Below are 13683 nucleotides of genomic sequence, written 5' to 3' on the forward strand. Positions count from 1 at the left end.
GTGCACAAATGCTGCGCAGCTAGCGCCATTCGACGGCCAACACCGCGGTTCCTGGTGTGTCCGCTGTGCCGTGCGTGTGATCATTGCTTGTACAGCCCTCTCGCAGTGTCCGGAGCAAGTATGGTGGGTCTGACACACCGGTGTCAATGTGTTCTTTTTTCCATTTCCAGGAGTGTATTTTAAATATCTCGCATTGACGTCCACACTAAACTTCGAGCTTCCGTGAAACTTAGCCAGCCTTAGGGATTTGCTTCTGCAACAGTGTTCTGACGTGTTTTGTGTTCCATGGTGGATCAGTCCAGTCTCTTATTAACTTATGCGGTATGATTTTTGCGCATTCGAAGTAGACCTGATGAGTGCTGTCTTCCTGTCTCGTAGAGCGCATTCGTTCAAGACGTCCTGACCCCATCAAAGGCCTTATGGTATTGGATGTGATAAATTACAACTGTTGTTTCTGGAGGGTATACTTACCAGCGCTCAGTACATGCAAAATGTTGTCATACCAGTTCTGGTTCCGTTCTTGCAACAGGGAGGTGGTGTTTTGTTTCAACAGGATAACGCTCGCCACACACTACCCGTGAAACTCAACGTGTTCTGCAAGATGTGCAGCAACTTTCCTGGCCAGCACCGTCTTCGGACTTGTGGGATGTAATGAGACGTGTCAAACAACAACTCTTACAGAGCTACGTGAGCAAGTGGAACAGGTGTGGCATTACGTATCCCTAGACAATATTCAAAATCTATACCATCGACTGTATGCTAGAATCAACGCCTGCATTGCTGCCTGTGGAGGCTAGACAACGTACTAATATGGGTGTTTCAGGTTGGGTAGCTCAGAACTGCTTCATTTACATCTACATCTACATTTATACTTCGCAAGCCACCCAACGGTGTGTGGCGGAGGGCACTTTACGTGCCACTGTCATTACCTCCCTTTGCTGTTCCAGTCGCGTATGGGTAACGGAAAGAACGACTGCCGGAAAGCCTCCGTGCACGCTCGAATCTCTCTAATTTTACATTTGTGATCTCCTCGGGAGGTATAAGTAGGGAGAAGCAATATATTCGATACCTCATCCAGAAACGCACCCTCTCGAAAGCTGGACGGCAAGCTACACCGCGATGCAGAGCCCGCAATTGAGTTTGCTAAACATCTCAGTATCGCTATCACGCTTACCAAATAAACCTGTGACGAAACACGCCGCTCTTCTTTTGGATCTTCTCTATCTCCTCTGTCAACCCGATCATATACGGATCCCACATTGATAAGCAATAGTCAAGTACAGGTCGAACGAGTGTTTCGTAAGCCACCTCCTTTGTTGATGGATTACATTTTCTAAGGACTCTCCCAATGAATCTCAACCTGGCACCTGCCTTACCAACAATTAATTTTATATGATCATTTCACTTCAAATCGTTCCGTACGCATATTCCCAGGTATTTTACAGAAGTAACTGCTACCAATGTTAGTTCTGCTATCATATAATCATACAATGAAGGATCCTTCTTTCTATGTATTCGCAATACATTACATATGTCTATGTTAAGGGTCAGTTGCCACTCCCTGCACCAAGTGCCTATCCGCTGCAGATCTTCCTGCATTTTGCTACAATTTTCTAATGCTGCAACTTCTCTGTGTACTACAGCATCATCGGCGAAAAGCCGCTTGGAACTTCCGACATTATCTGCCAGGTCATTTATATGTATTGTGAAAAGCAATGGTCCCATAACACTCCCCTGTGGCACGCCAGAGGTTACTTTAACGTCTGTAGATCCTGTAAATGCTACAATTTCATGTACTCCATGTGTACTGTTGCAAAAATAAAGCTTGATTGAATTAGAAACCTCTAAAGCGAGGTCATAATTTTTTTTTCAAGCAGTGTATAAATATAGGAATCACCCTATGATTTGAATGAGTGCATCTGTATGGAATACTAAACGTTTTGATTCAGTGAAACAATTTTTATACTTTTGGGTGACGTTTTTGAGATAATGAGACGCCTCACCCGACGATTCATGGTGCTTTCGTTCACTGCTAAGCTGCCAGGTCACAGTAGACATTCTGCATGCACGTATGAATATCTGAGAAGCTGTGGTTTACCGCCAAAAGACACCCAGTGACAGGTCCCTGCTTGGAACCCACTTCCCTTTGGAGACTACGTATATTTGAAACTCATAAAAATATAAGCTGAAGCGGAAATATTACACGATGTTCCACAACAAATTCCGAATTTAGGATTAGGGATTTTGGTACCGCAAAACATGAGCGCTACTGAATAGCTTTTGGATTACTGTGTATTCTTCGAATTTTACTGTGGCTCTTACTACTTACAAAATCTATTTCAGCCTAGACTCATTTTGGAGCGGTCGGTGGAATAGGCTCGTGAATTTCCGATTAAAAAATAATTTGGTTTTTGATGGGGAAACGAATCGACGCTTTCTGTTGGCTCTGGGACATGAAAGACATGCCAACAGCGACTGCAAATATCTGCCGAAACATCAAGGAAAATGCGCCTGACGACTCTCAGGAGGGACGCCCACTACACTCTGAAAGCCACCGCACAGTGCACGGAGATGAGTACTTCGCACGAATATTTTCGGTTTTTTTGTACTGTTCCATCCGCGTACTGGGCGAGAGAAACGTAGCTTTATGCCTACCTCTCTTGGGTGTTCAAGTAAACCACGTGCAGGTTTTCCTTTTACTGCACGAGCCGACTGCTTCATACGAGAAGAAACATGGAGAGCGGCAGTGCAGTAAGAACTCCGTATTATTTCTGCCGTCAACTCTCTCCGCCAGCAAAGTGCAATGTTGGTATTGAGCTCTTATACATACCTCAGAAACCTTTCTTAATTTTCTCTGTAGCAAGAATATTTTCTTTTTGTCTGATAAGCACACTCTACCGAACTTCTGTCGCAAGTAATCTGGAACAAGTTTCTGTAAACGCCGCAGATTAGGAACACCTTAAATCTCCCTTGTGGTTGGTTAAAACTAAACTCAAATTACCCTTATGTTTCACTGTCTTAGCAGTAATAACTCTAGAACTAGAGTTCAGCATATCTGTTTATTGCATACCAAATAAATAAAATACGCCAGAGAGAATTTGTCACTCTGCAGCGGACTGCGCGCTGGTATGAAACTTCCTGGCAGACTGAAAGGCAGGAGACGAGCTATTGGCGTAAGTAAAGCTGTAAGGATCGGTTTTGAGTTGTGCTTCGATGTATCAGTTGGTAGAGCACTGGCCCGTGCAAGCAAAGAACCTGGGTTCGAGCCCTGGCCAGCACAACGTGTGCACTTGTCTGGCCCGCGGCGGTCTTCAGCTCACAGTGGCTGGTGGCCACATACATGCACCCTGGCTTGCTCCCGCGATGCACCGTGCTTCGTCCTCGTCATCAAAACATGTGAAACTGAGAAACTCTTCTGTAGTAACACATGTAAAGCAGCTGAAAAATGCTCTTGTCGGAGCGCAGATAATCGATAGGGCCCTATTTGAAAGGCTATGACTGAAAAGTAAAGAACCAACTGTGTCGATCCCCATTCCGCCTTCCTGAGCAAAAATTTTGGCATTCGAATATATTCATGCACTTTTAACAGAGGATATTGTAAATCATTTTGCCCAGTCTCTCTCTGCAGTGAAGCATTCATACTCAGCATCTGCCTCTCACTGCCACTGTCTGTACAGGGCGATTGAACTACTGAACTACCCCTAACGATGTCGTTTTATGTAGTCCACAATGTTATTTCTGGCCTCCAAAAACCACGTGCGAGATTTTTATATTCTCTCGTTCGCCACGCACCAACTATAAGTCCTCCGCCCCCCCCCCCAAAAAAAAAAAAAACGAAGTGGACCTTTTTTGGGACATTTAAAGTAGTTTAATTTTGTACTGGGATACGTCTGCACTGCAGACCACGGTTTTCGAGTTATTCAAGAAAATTTTACAGAAGTGATCTTAAAACGCACCTGTGCACCCCCACAATCATCCTTCACCTGTCAGGATTTCTAGTAGTTGTTCGTACCACACCCTCCTACCGCTGTAAAAAAAAAAAAAAAAAAAAAAAAAAAAAAAAAAAAAAAAAAAAAAATTCCGAGTACACGAACTATTCCCGTTATTCGGCCTGTTTTGTTCTCTGTCGATTCGACTATCAGGCCACCAGCATAGTCAGCTATTTCGTTGACATTACGAATATGAACTTGAGCCGTGAATGTAATTAAAGAAAACGACTTTTGAATACGTTAGTCTAAAACTAATTACTTATACAATTCGATCCAAACTTAAGCTTTACAACCACAGCAGTCAGAAGGCCTGATGAATACAACGATGTAACTGTTAATTTTAGGCTGGTAAAATTTACACACACGTTATTTTCAAAATTTTTAAGTGCTTGACGAAGCCGATGTCTTAGTAAGACCAGTCAATGAAGACCAACAAAGATCGAATGTGGGAAATCATTCGTCTGGTTTGATATTTTGTATTCATAGGAGGGACTGCATACTAGGAATGCCTACTGGTGGGAGCTGTTCGTCGGAATACGTTTGAAACTCGCGTTTTCCTTGAATAACTCGCCAACTACGGTTTCTAGCGTAAACGTATCCCAGCGATAATTTTAACAACATTACATTTCCAAGAAATACGTAGTGTTCATAGTTTCTATAGGACTAAGGCATTTCGCGTAGAAACCAAGAGACGATGAACATCTCGCACGTAGTTTCTGAAGGCCAGATATAACATTACGAGTTGAATAAAACGACATCGGTAGGGCCAGTTGAATCACCCTGTGCATATCTCTCTTCTACTCTTTCCTTTGTTTCCCAATCGCAGTTTCTCCTTTCGGTCTCCCACTATCACCTCTTCAACTCCTTCTTTCACACTGCCTTAGCACTGTTCCCTCGTGTGCCATTTTGCTGTATCTCTGTTCTATTATTACTGTCTTTGATCCAGTTTTCTCTCTTCTATTACCACTGTCTTTGTCTTTCTCGGATACAATCTGCTTCTCTCCACACATGTCTTACAGATGCTTTTCTCGGGGTTTTGATCCCTGGACCAGAAAATCTTAACACTTTGGTATGCAGTATGAAATGGGGGAATGTGGGCAAATTTTTTAGTGTCAGTTGTCAGTTTTAGGCGATTGTGGGAGACCTCGGGGCGGGGGGAGGGGGAGGAGCGTTGGAGCTGTCCAGAGAGCTTACGCATGGTCTCTGTTCATCTTTCTTTTTCATTTCCAGCGTCTCCTCTCTCCTCTTTGTCCCGCTGCTACTATCACCATCCATCTCTTTCTCTTTTACTGCCACAGTCCGTCACTGAATTCTCTCTTTGGCTCCCATTCCTATCGGTTTCATCTATCTCTCTTTAGCTCTGACTGCCACTTTGTCTCTCCCACCATCACTGTCTCCTCTCTCTTTTTCTCCCACTGGCACGTTCTCCTGTCTCTTCCGCCATCACAGTCTCTCTTGCATTCTCTTTACCACAGAAAAGCACGAATAGTTTGCAAACCAAAATTCTTAGTAACGAGGCGGAATTAGAACTGAGACAGCTGCTCCTCCTCTTTCCAGTGAAGTCTTTTAATGAGTATCACATTTTTGTGCTTCAACAGAAGCATGTTACCTCAGGTTCCCTTCATTTCCCTATTACAGCAGGCTGTGCTGCTTGCGCCACAAGAATTCTGTAAGTTAGTACAAAATGGTTCAAATGGTTCTGAGCACTATGCGACTTAACTTCTGAGGTCATCAGTCGCCTAGAACTTAGAACTAATTAAACCTAACTAACCTAAGGACATCACACACATCCATGCCCGAGGCAGGATTCGAACCTGCGACCGTAGCGGTCGCTCGGCTCCAGACTGTAGCGCCCAGAACCGCACGGCCACTCCGGCCGGCAAGTTAGTGCAGTTTTGACAGTTTATTTATACAGGGTGGAGAAAAACTGTCACGAAATTTTAACATAAGAAAGCTGATGCCAGGAGGAACCAAAATTACTAATGTTGTGAAGGTCGACAACGCATCATTTTTAAACTACGGAAACTTGGCGCCACGCAATCCTATTGGCCGCGGGATGCCTGAGACGTGAGGTGGAGACAGACAGCAATACCTTAGACACGTGTGCGTATCACTTTGGCGCTCATTTCATCATCATCATCATCATCATCATCATCATTCGTGTCAGTGGCTCGGTTCGACTGAGTAAAAATTTGGACTTTGTCAAAATCGGGACTTTGTACGGGCGCTGATGCAGTTGAGCATTCACACAAACCGAACGTCATCATCATCATTACCACGTTGGGGCAATGACGGGCGAGGGACGGTTGTATATGTGAACCGGTAACCATAGCGCTGCCCGTCAACCGACGAACAGCAACAGGGCAATCCCACAGCCAGTCGGAGCTCGTATCGCCAGTTTCGGTAGTTTAAAAATGGTGCGTTGTCGACCTACACAACATTAGTAATTTTGGTCCCTGCTGGTATCAGCCATCCAGGGTTAAAATTTTGTGACACAATTTTTCTGCACCCTGTATACTCAGGTATATGTATAAATACTTTAACACATACAAACAACAAACCAGCACGCATAATATACGATTGAAGCAAAATCGTCTCCCTTCCAACTGACGTTTTCTTTACACTGCATTAGGTAGCCGGCCGGTGTGGCCGTGCGGGTCTAGGCGCTACAGTCTGGAGCCGAGCGACCGCTACGGTCGCGGGTTCGAATCCTGCCTCGGGCATGGATGTGTGTGATGTCCTTAGGTTAGTTAGGTTTAATTAGTTCTAAGTTCTAGGCGATTGAAGTCGCGTAGTGCTCAGAGCCATTTGAACCATTTTTGCATTAGGTAAGAATGCACAACAGTTTTAAGCTAGACCTAGAGTATACAAAAAAAAATTTGGTGTTTGATTTATAAGTACAAATAATTTCGTATGACAAAATAATTTATTACAATTTGCTTCCATCGCCAAGTGGCACCGTCGAATTATTTCCAGATCAAGACAGCCTATACAGGAGTGAAGTGCCTATTACTGCCCAGTCAACTAGGACCAAAAAAATGTCGAATAGGGAAAAATCATGTAGTCACAAATGTTTGCACAAACGTAGGAGCTAATGTCATGAGGAACATACTAAAATTCATGACTGGAGGGTTACGAGCATTTAAAGACCCTTTTCTATAATTTTCTTTAATAACTCGAAAACAGCGACTTGTTGCGAAAATTTTTCCCAGTACCATGAAAGTACGGTAAATCTCCTACAAAAAAGGACCATTCATTTTTTTCTCTAGGATTAGTAATTTCCTTATTGCAGCGTATGAAATCGCACACTACTAAAAAGTGCACTGTGGAGAATAGGTATAGCTTTAAGGAATCTCCTTGAGTTGCTTCGTGTGACGTTGTTGGGTGAACAGAGTAGGAAATCACCTAAGCATTCTTGAGTTTGCAGACCAATGAAACAGAGAAGTGCATGACCACAATCCGGCGACATACTTTCTGTCGCACTTCTACACTCCGCTCCCTGCTCCTTTACCCTGTTGCACTCCCAGAACAAAATTTATCCATAATACGACTCAACTGCACTTACATTCGGTATACACATTTATCATTTCTTCTTAAGCCACTTCATTTAACAGTAAACACTAATTCGTGAAATCTTCTCGGGTGATCAGCCGAGTAAAGGCGTCGTCTTCTCGCAACGTTTCGAAGGGTTTCGTACCCATCATCTTCAAGCGAAGTGTCGAGATGCTGTGTTGCGCGATCCTATAAAGGCTCCTGGACCAGTGACTGATTCCGGGCGCCGACCAATCAGGTACCTGCGGAATCGGCCGCCGCGCCAGTGGTGGAGGGTTCGCGGCGCGGACCGGGCGTCGAGTCCCTGCCGGTTCCTAATACGTCTGTGGCCGCTACCGTCTTCGTGCCGGAGCGTTCTCTTCTAATTTTAGTTATTGCGGGATTCCAAGCTGTACTAAGTTGGAAACCAGTGTCTCGATTGATCAGGTTGCTGTTCAACCGAATTTCTACAGCCTCTTTGTAAACTGAATCCCAAAATCCTTTAGCGTCACACAGCTTCTTCGTACCCTCAAAGAGGAAGGTGTGACCTTCGTTAAGGCTATGTTCCGCTACCGCCGATTTTTCTGTCTGACCAAGGCGTACATTTCTAATGTGTTCCGAGCGCCTCTGCGTGATGCAGCGCTGCGTTTGTCCGATGTATTTCGTACCACATTCACATTCAATACTGTATACGCCCGGAGTCTGCAGTCCTAGGTGGTCTTTCACTGAGCCAAGTATGTCCTTAATTTTACTTGGGGCATGAAAAATTGTCTTGATGTTGTGTTTCTCCAGAATGCGGGCAATCTTGGCTGTTGGCGGTCCCGCGTATGGTAGAAATGCCAGGCATCTGGTCTCATCTTCTTCTTCTGGTGTGTCTACCTTCCTGCTCTTGTGTAGGGCGCGCGAGATTTGCGTCTCATTATAACCGTTGCTGCGGAAGGTCTTCCTTAGGTGTTGTAACTCTGCAGGTAGGCTGTCATCATCACAGATAGACTTGGCCCTGTGCACAAGTGTGTTAAGCACTGAGTTGCGTTGTGCTGGGTGGTGGCAACTCTGTGCATGAAGGTACAAATCCGTATGTGTCTTCTTCCTATACACAGCGTGACCCAAGGTGCCATCAGGGTGCCTCTTGATTAGAATGTCAAGGAAGGGCAAGCTTCCGTTTTCTTCCACCTCCATGGTGAATTGTATGTTGCTGTGTATGCTGTTGAGATGTCGCAGGAAGTCTTGCAGGTTCTCTCTGCCATGTGGCCACACGACAAAAGTGTCATCTACATATCTGTAGAAGGCTTTAGGTTTCAATGGGGCGGTGTCCAGGGCTATGTCTTCAAAGTGCTCCATGTAAAGATTAGCGATGCCTGGAGCTAAGGGGGACCCCATGGCTACACCATCCACTTGTTCATAAAATTTGCCTCCACACTTGAAGTAGGTGTTTGTTAACACATGCCGGAACAGCTTTATTGTGTCCTCACTAAAGCGTGTTTCGAGCAGCGCTAGGGAGTCTTCCAGCGGTACTCGTGTGAAGAGTGAGGTGACGTCAAAGCTGACAAGAAGATCTTCTTTATCCAGGCGAAAGCCTTGTAGTACCTTCACAAACTCCGCCGAGTTCTTGACATGGTGCTCACAGTGACCCACGATCGGTTTGAGCAGTTGTGCTAGGTACTTGGCTAAACCATATGTCGGTGAGTTGATGGTGCTCACTATGGGTCGCAAGGGAACTCCGTCTTTGTGGATCTTAGGGAGCCCATATAGCCGTGGTGGTGCCGGTGCTCTGGGGTACAGCTTCTTGATGACGTCCTTTTCCAGTCCAGAGTCATTGAGCAAGGCGATGGTCTTGCGAGTCACGGAAGCTGTCGTGTCCTTGTCCAGTTGCTTGTAGGCAGTATCTTGTAGCAGTGAGTTTATCTTCTGCCAATAATCTTCTTTCCTCAGTATCACCGTGGCATTGCCTTTGTCAGCAGCTAGAACGACGGTAGCGGCCACAGACGTATTAGGAACCGGCAGGGACTCGACGCCCGGTTCGCGCCGCGAACCCTCCACCACTGGCGCGGCGGCCGATTCCGCAGGTACCTGATTGGTCGGCGCCCGGAATCAGTCACTGGTCCAGGAGCCTTTATAGGATCGCGCAACACAGCATCTCGACACTTCGCTTGAAGATGATGGGTACGAAACCCTTCGAAACGTTGCGAGAAGACGACGCCTTTACTCGGCTGATCACCCGAGAAGATTTCACGAATGGAATACGCCGAGAAAGTCTCAAATCACATTTAGTAAACACTAATGTCCTACTTTTAATAATACGAAATTTTTCTATCCTCTGAAATGCGGAATCTATTAATCGTAGAGAATAGACCAGTAGGATCTTTCTTGGAGAGAAGGTAATGTACTTTAATTTTGTACTGGGAAATATTATCGCTACAAGCCATAGTTTTCAATAAAATCCTTTGAAAGTGACATCCAAACGTCTCTCTCTCCCCTCCCCCCCACCCCACCCCCCCACCACCATAATGCTTAAAGTCCCCAGAGCAGGACTTCTGGTATGTAGTTCGTGACACTTCCTCCTACTACTAGACAAAGATTTGGGACTTCACGAATTTTCCCGTAAATTTGCCTTTATTGACCGGATTAATCATACAGAGACAGCGCGTCATAAAGTTTCAACAGTATAAATACGGCGCATGACCGTAAAACCCATGAAATTTGTTCACTACGTCAGTTGAAACAACATTCACTCCTCAGACCGGACAGTACGTGTATACTTACAATAACTTCGAACATATGGACCTCAGCAATGGATAATGATATCGTGAAAACGATCATCGTAGAAATATTTTTTCCCAAGCCATCATTCGTATTCTTTACATAGATTTTCATAATATACTGACGGAACGGTGAACAACATTGCTAACTGAACTATTACACTAAGCTTTCTTATGCAGTGATGACTTACGAAGAATTTTATTTGTTCTGCATGTTTTGTTCTGGAGAATGTTACATTTTATGCTAATAACTTCAGATCGGCTAAGCGTGTTTATACTTAGCAGAAATCTTTAGTCTAAACCTGTAAAATATTTGTGTTTTTTTGTTCTCTAGTTCAACGAATCAACGCCTTTTTCGACGCCGGCTGCGATGTGCACTGTCTCTTCAATGTTAGTTGTCGTATGATGGACACTTGCAGGCTTATTTTGAAAAATCGCAATTATTCACTATCGTTTTGGAAAAGTGATAATACTCCGATGGTAATTTCAATTAGATGTATCATTATAAATAATGTACGTCGATATACATTTTTGGAAAGCGGCATCTGCTTCCTATGTGATGACGGGACGTTGGACAAATGTATGTAAAAATTCCTTTTCCCCGCATTTTGGCCTCATCATCTGTCAGAACAAGGAATTAGTAAATATTGACCTTCTTGGTTTTTGGAAGGTTGACTCTGATACAAATTCTAGTGCAATTAATTGTACTACTGATATGATGATGGATCCTAGACTTCGAGATTTGTGAAGTGAATAAATTCATTTACACAGAGAGAGGTCGATCACCTTATCATTTATGAATTCAAAGTAGCATTTTCAGGTAGGTTAATTTTCCAGTTGTATAGCCGAGTATTCATTGCTTTGCCTTTAATTTATAATCACACCGACATATGTAAACGATTTCTGGTGTTAAATCGTTAATTACCAAATTACATTTTTGTGCACAAGTAGTTCTATTAATTAAGAACAGAATTACAGGGAATTTACTTACAGATATCAGCTTCAATATGTACGAAGAACAGAGTGCTAGTACATATAATTAAATGTAGCAGCTAATGCAACTACTGCAGTAATGCTAAGAGAAAAAAGTGCCGGTCAGACTTAACTCTGCAAATACTTGATATGTGTCAGACTACACTCTGCAAAAACTTGATGTGTGTCAGACTAAACTCTGCAAAAACTTGACGTGTGTCAGACTACACTCTGCAAAAAGTTGTTGTGTGTCGGCAATGGATTCTTTCCCGTTGAATCCTGAGAAACGTAACAGGCAACTGATCAAGTGCCACTAACGCTGGTTAACCGGAGCGCTTAAACCATTCTCCACAATTCTTCCTTTGTAACATACCTCGGGTACACAAATTTCCTTAGATAAGCATAAAATTCAGCTTGGTGTGCCTTTCAGTCCATCATAACAACGTCACTAATTTTAGTTACCATGTTATTCTGCGATTTGCTGGAAGATGTTCAAATTAGTAATATCAATGAGTTTACCTCCATTCATCTGACTACGCACATACCGTCAACTTTTCATTATTTATTCTGTCACAAGCACTCAAATTTTTCCTCAGCATCTTCAGATAAGGAACCATTGCGCAAACTGAATATTCCCGGCGGTACCAGATTTCGAATAAGGAACGGGTGTGAGACGACATGTTGCAGGTCCTGTTCCACAACTTGGTCAAAACGCCGTTACGACGTTGGTTGCACTATCTGTACAAGTAGTGAAGAACCGTCTGTAAAGTGCACTCGGAGCAAGTTGCCATATCTTGCGGTTCTGTGACTGACTGCTGAAGATGTATTCGAGGGCGACCACACAAAACCTCCCTCATCTCCAAATGCCATTAAAAAAATGTCAGCCGTCGATACTTGCGATTTGCAATATTACATGAAGTTGTAACGCCGGAAATGCATATCCTCCTATTTCCATCTATTGCACTGCTAATTCTTTTCCTTATTTTGTTACCTGAAGATATAACATTTCTGTGTCACTGTATATTGTAATTGTTTTACTATTTGAATATATATGCATTTATGTCGATGTATAATTGGTTTGTTTTGTTAATATTATTTGTATTTATACGCTGGGTCTGGACTAGGGAAAACTATGCTATCGAACGAATACATTGATAGGTCGTGTGGAGAACCAAAGTGTTTAGGATCTTTGGTAGTGTTAACTCTGCCGCGTGGAGCGCGAGCAGGGCAGAGGGAGTCTGGCTGGGGTGGAGCAGTGGAGCAGGTGTGTTGTGTGAAGCTCCCGCGAGTTGCCGCGCTTTCGGGGTTTGGCAGCATGTAATTGCGCTCGACTTGCGATGATAGTTTCTGACATGGTGTCGCGGACGGGAAGCATTAGCAGGTGCACATCAAGAGCCCGTTTCGTCTGGTGACCGTGTCGAGAAGAAGGCGCGCCAACATCCAGCTTCTGCAACAGCGACGGCCGACAATGAGTGACTGTCGCCAGCTCCGCGATCGACGGCTTCAAACCTTCAATCAGCCAACAAGGGAGACTGGAAGCTCGTAAAGTTTTAGAACTGTATGGCAGACCTCAGCTTTTCCAACTTTTAAAATTGCTCCATCACAAAATTCCAGCAACTTAGCATGAAACTTTGTTGCTCATTGTCCCAATTGCATTGCCAAGCAGGGTCCCTTCCTTTTCCGAAATGAGCCCGAGTGTCGTTGAAATTCAAACGCCAGCATCATTCGATTTCACTGCTTTAATTTCAAAGTTCAGTTAAGGTATTCATAGCTGGCTACAATATTTCGATTGCACAAACACAAATTAAGAGTGTGAGTTTTGTTACCGTATTTTAGTTACCTGTGACTGCAGCTCAACTTGGTACGTACTAAATTTTACTATTGGTAATTGTTCAGAATCATTTAATTCAAGTTCAAAGTTAAATCTCTTATTTCTAAATTGCGTAGATTCAAGTAGCTTTTGAAATGATTGTTGAGGTAGTCCAAGACTAACCGTATTTTACTGAATGTCGATGTGCTTCAGAAAGAAAGCTCTCTATTAACTTCAGTCACTAAATTAACTTTCGATTTTCCGGTTTTATTAATTCTTTTGCTAAATTACGTCAGAGTGTAGCGAAATTTATTACTTCTGACAAACTTTGTTTTCACACTACACATGTCAGCCTTCAGTTGCCACGCTTCTAGTGCTAATTATATGCGGAATAACCTTTCTTTTTTAAGTTACTTTAGTAATTATCCTTAGAACTGGCGACCGTAATTTCCCCCAATATCTAATTACCGCTAGTTAATTGTTAACGTAACGGCCGCACATTTACTTTCTTTATTTACCCCTATTCAAAATATATTTCCACCAGTTTCATTTGCATTTTTCCTTTCATTTGGATGTAACCCTTTCCTCCCCCTTTACCGATAAATTAACTTCGGTGACGATT

The sequence above is a fragment of the Schistocerca americana genome, chromosome 8, assembly GCF_021461395.2.
Source record: "Schistocerca americana isolate TAMUIC-IGC-003095 chromosome 8, iqSchAmer2.1, whole genome shotgun sequence".
Classification (NCBI taxonomy): domain Eukaryota; kingdom Metazoa; phylum Arthropoda; class Insecta; order Orthoptera; family Acrididae; genus Schistocerca; species Schistocerca americana.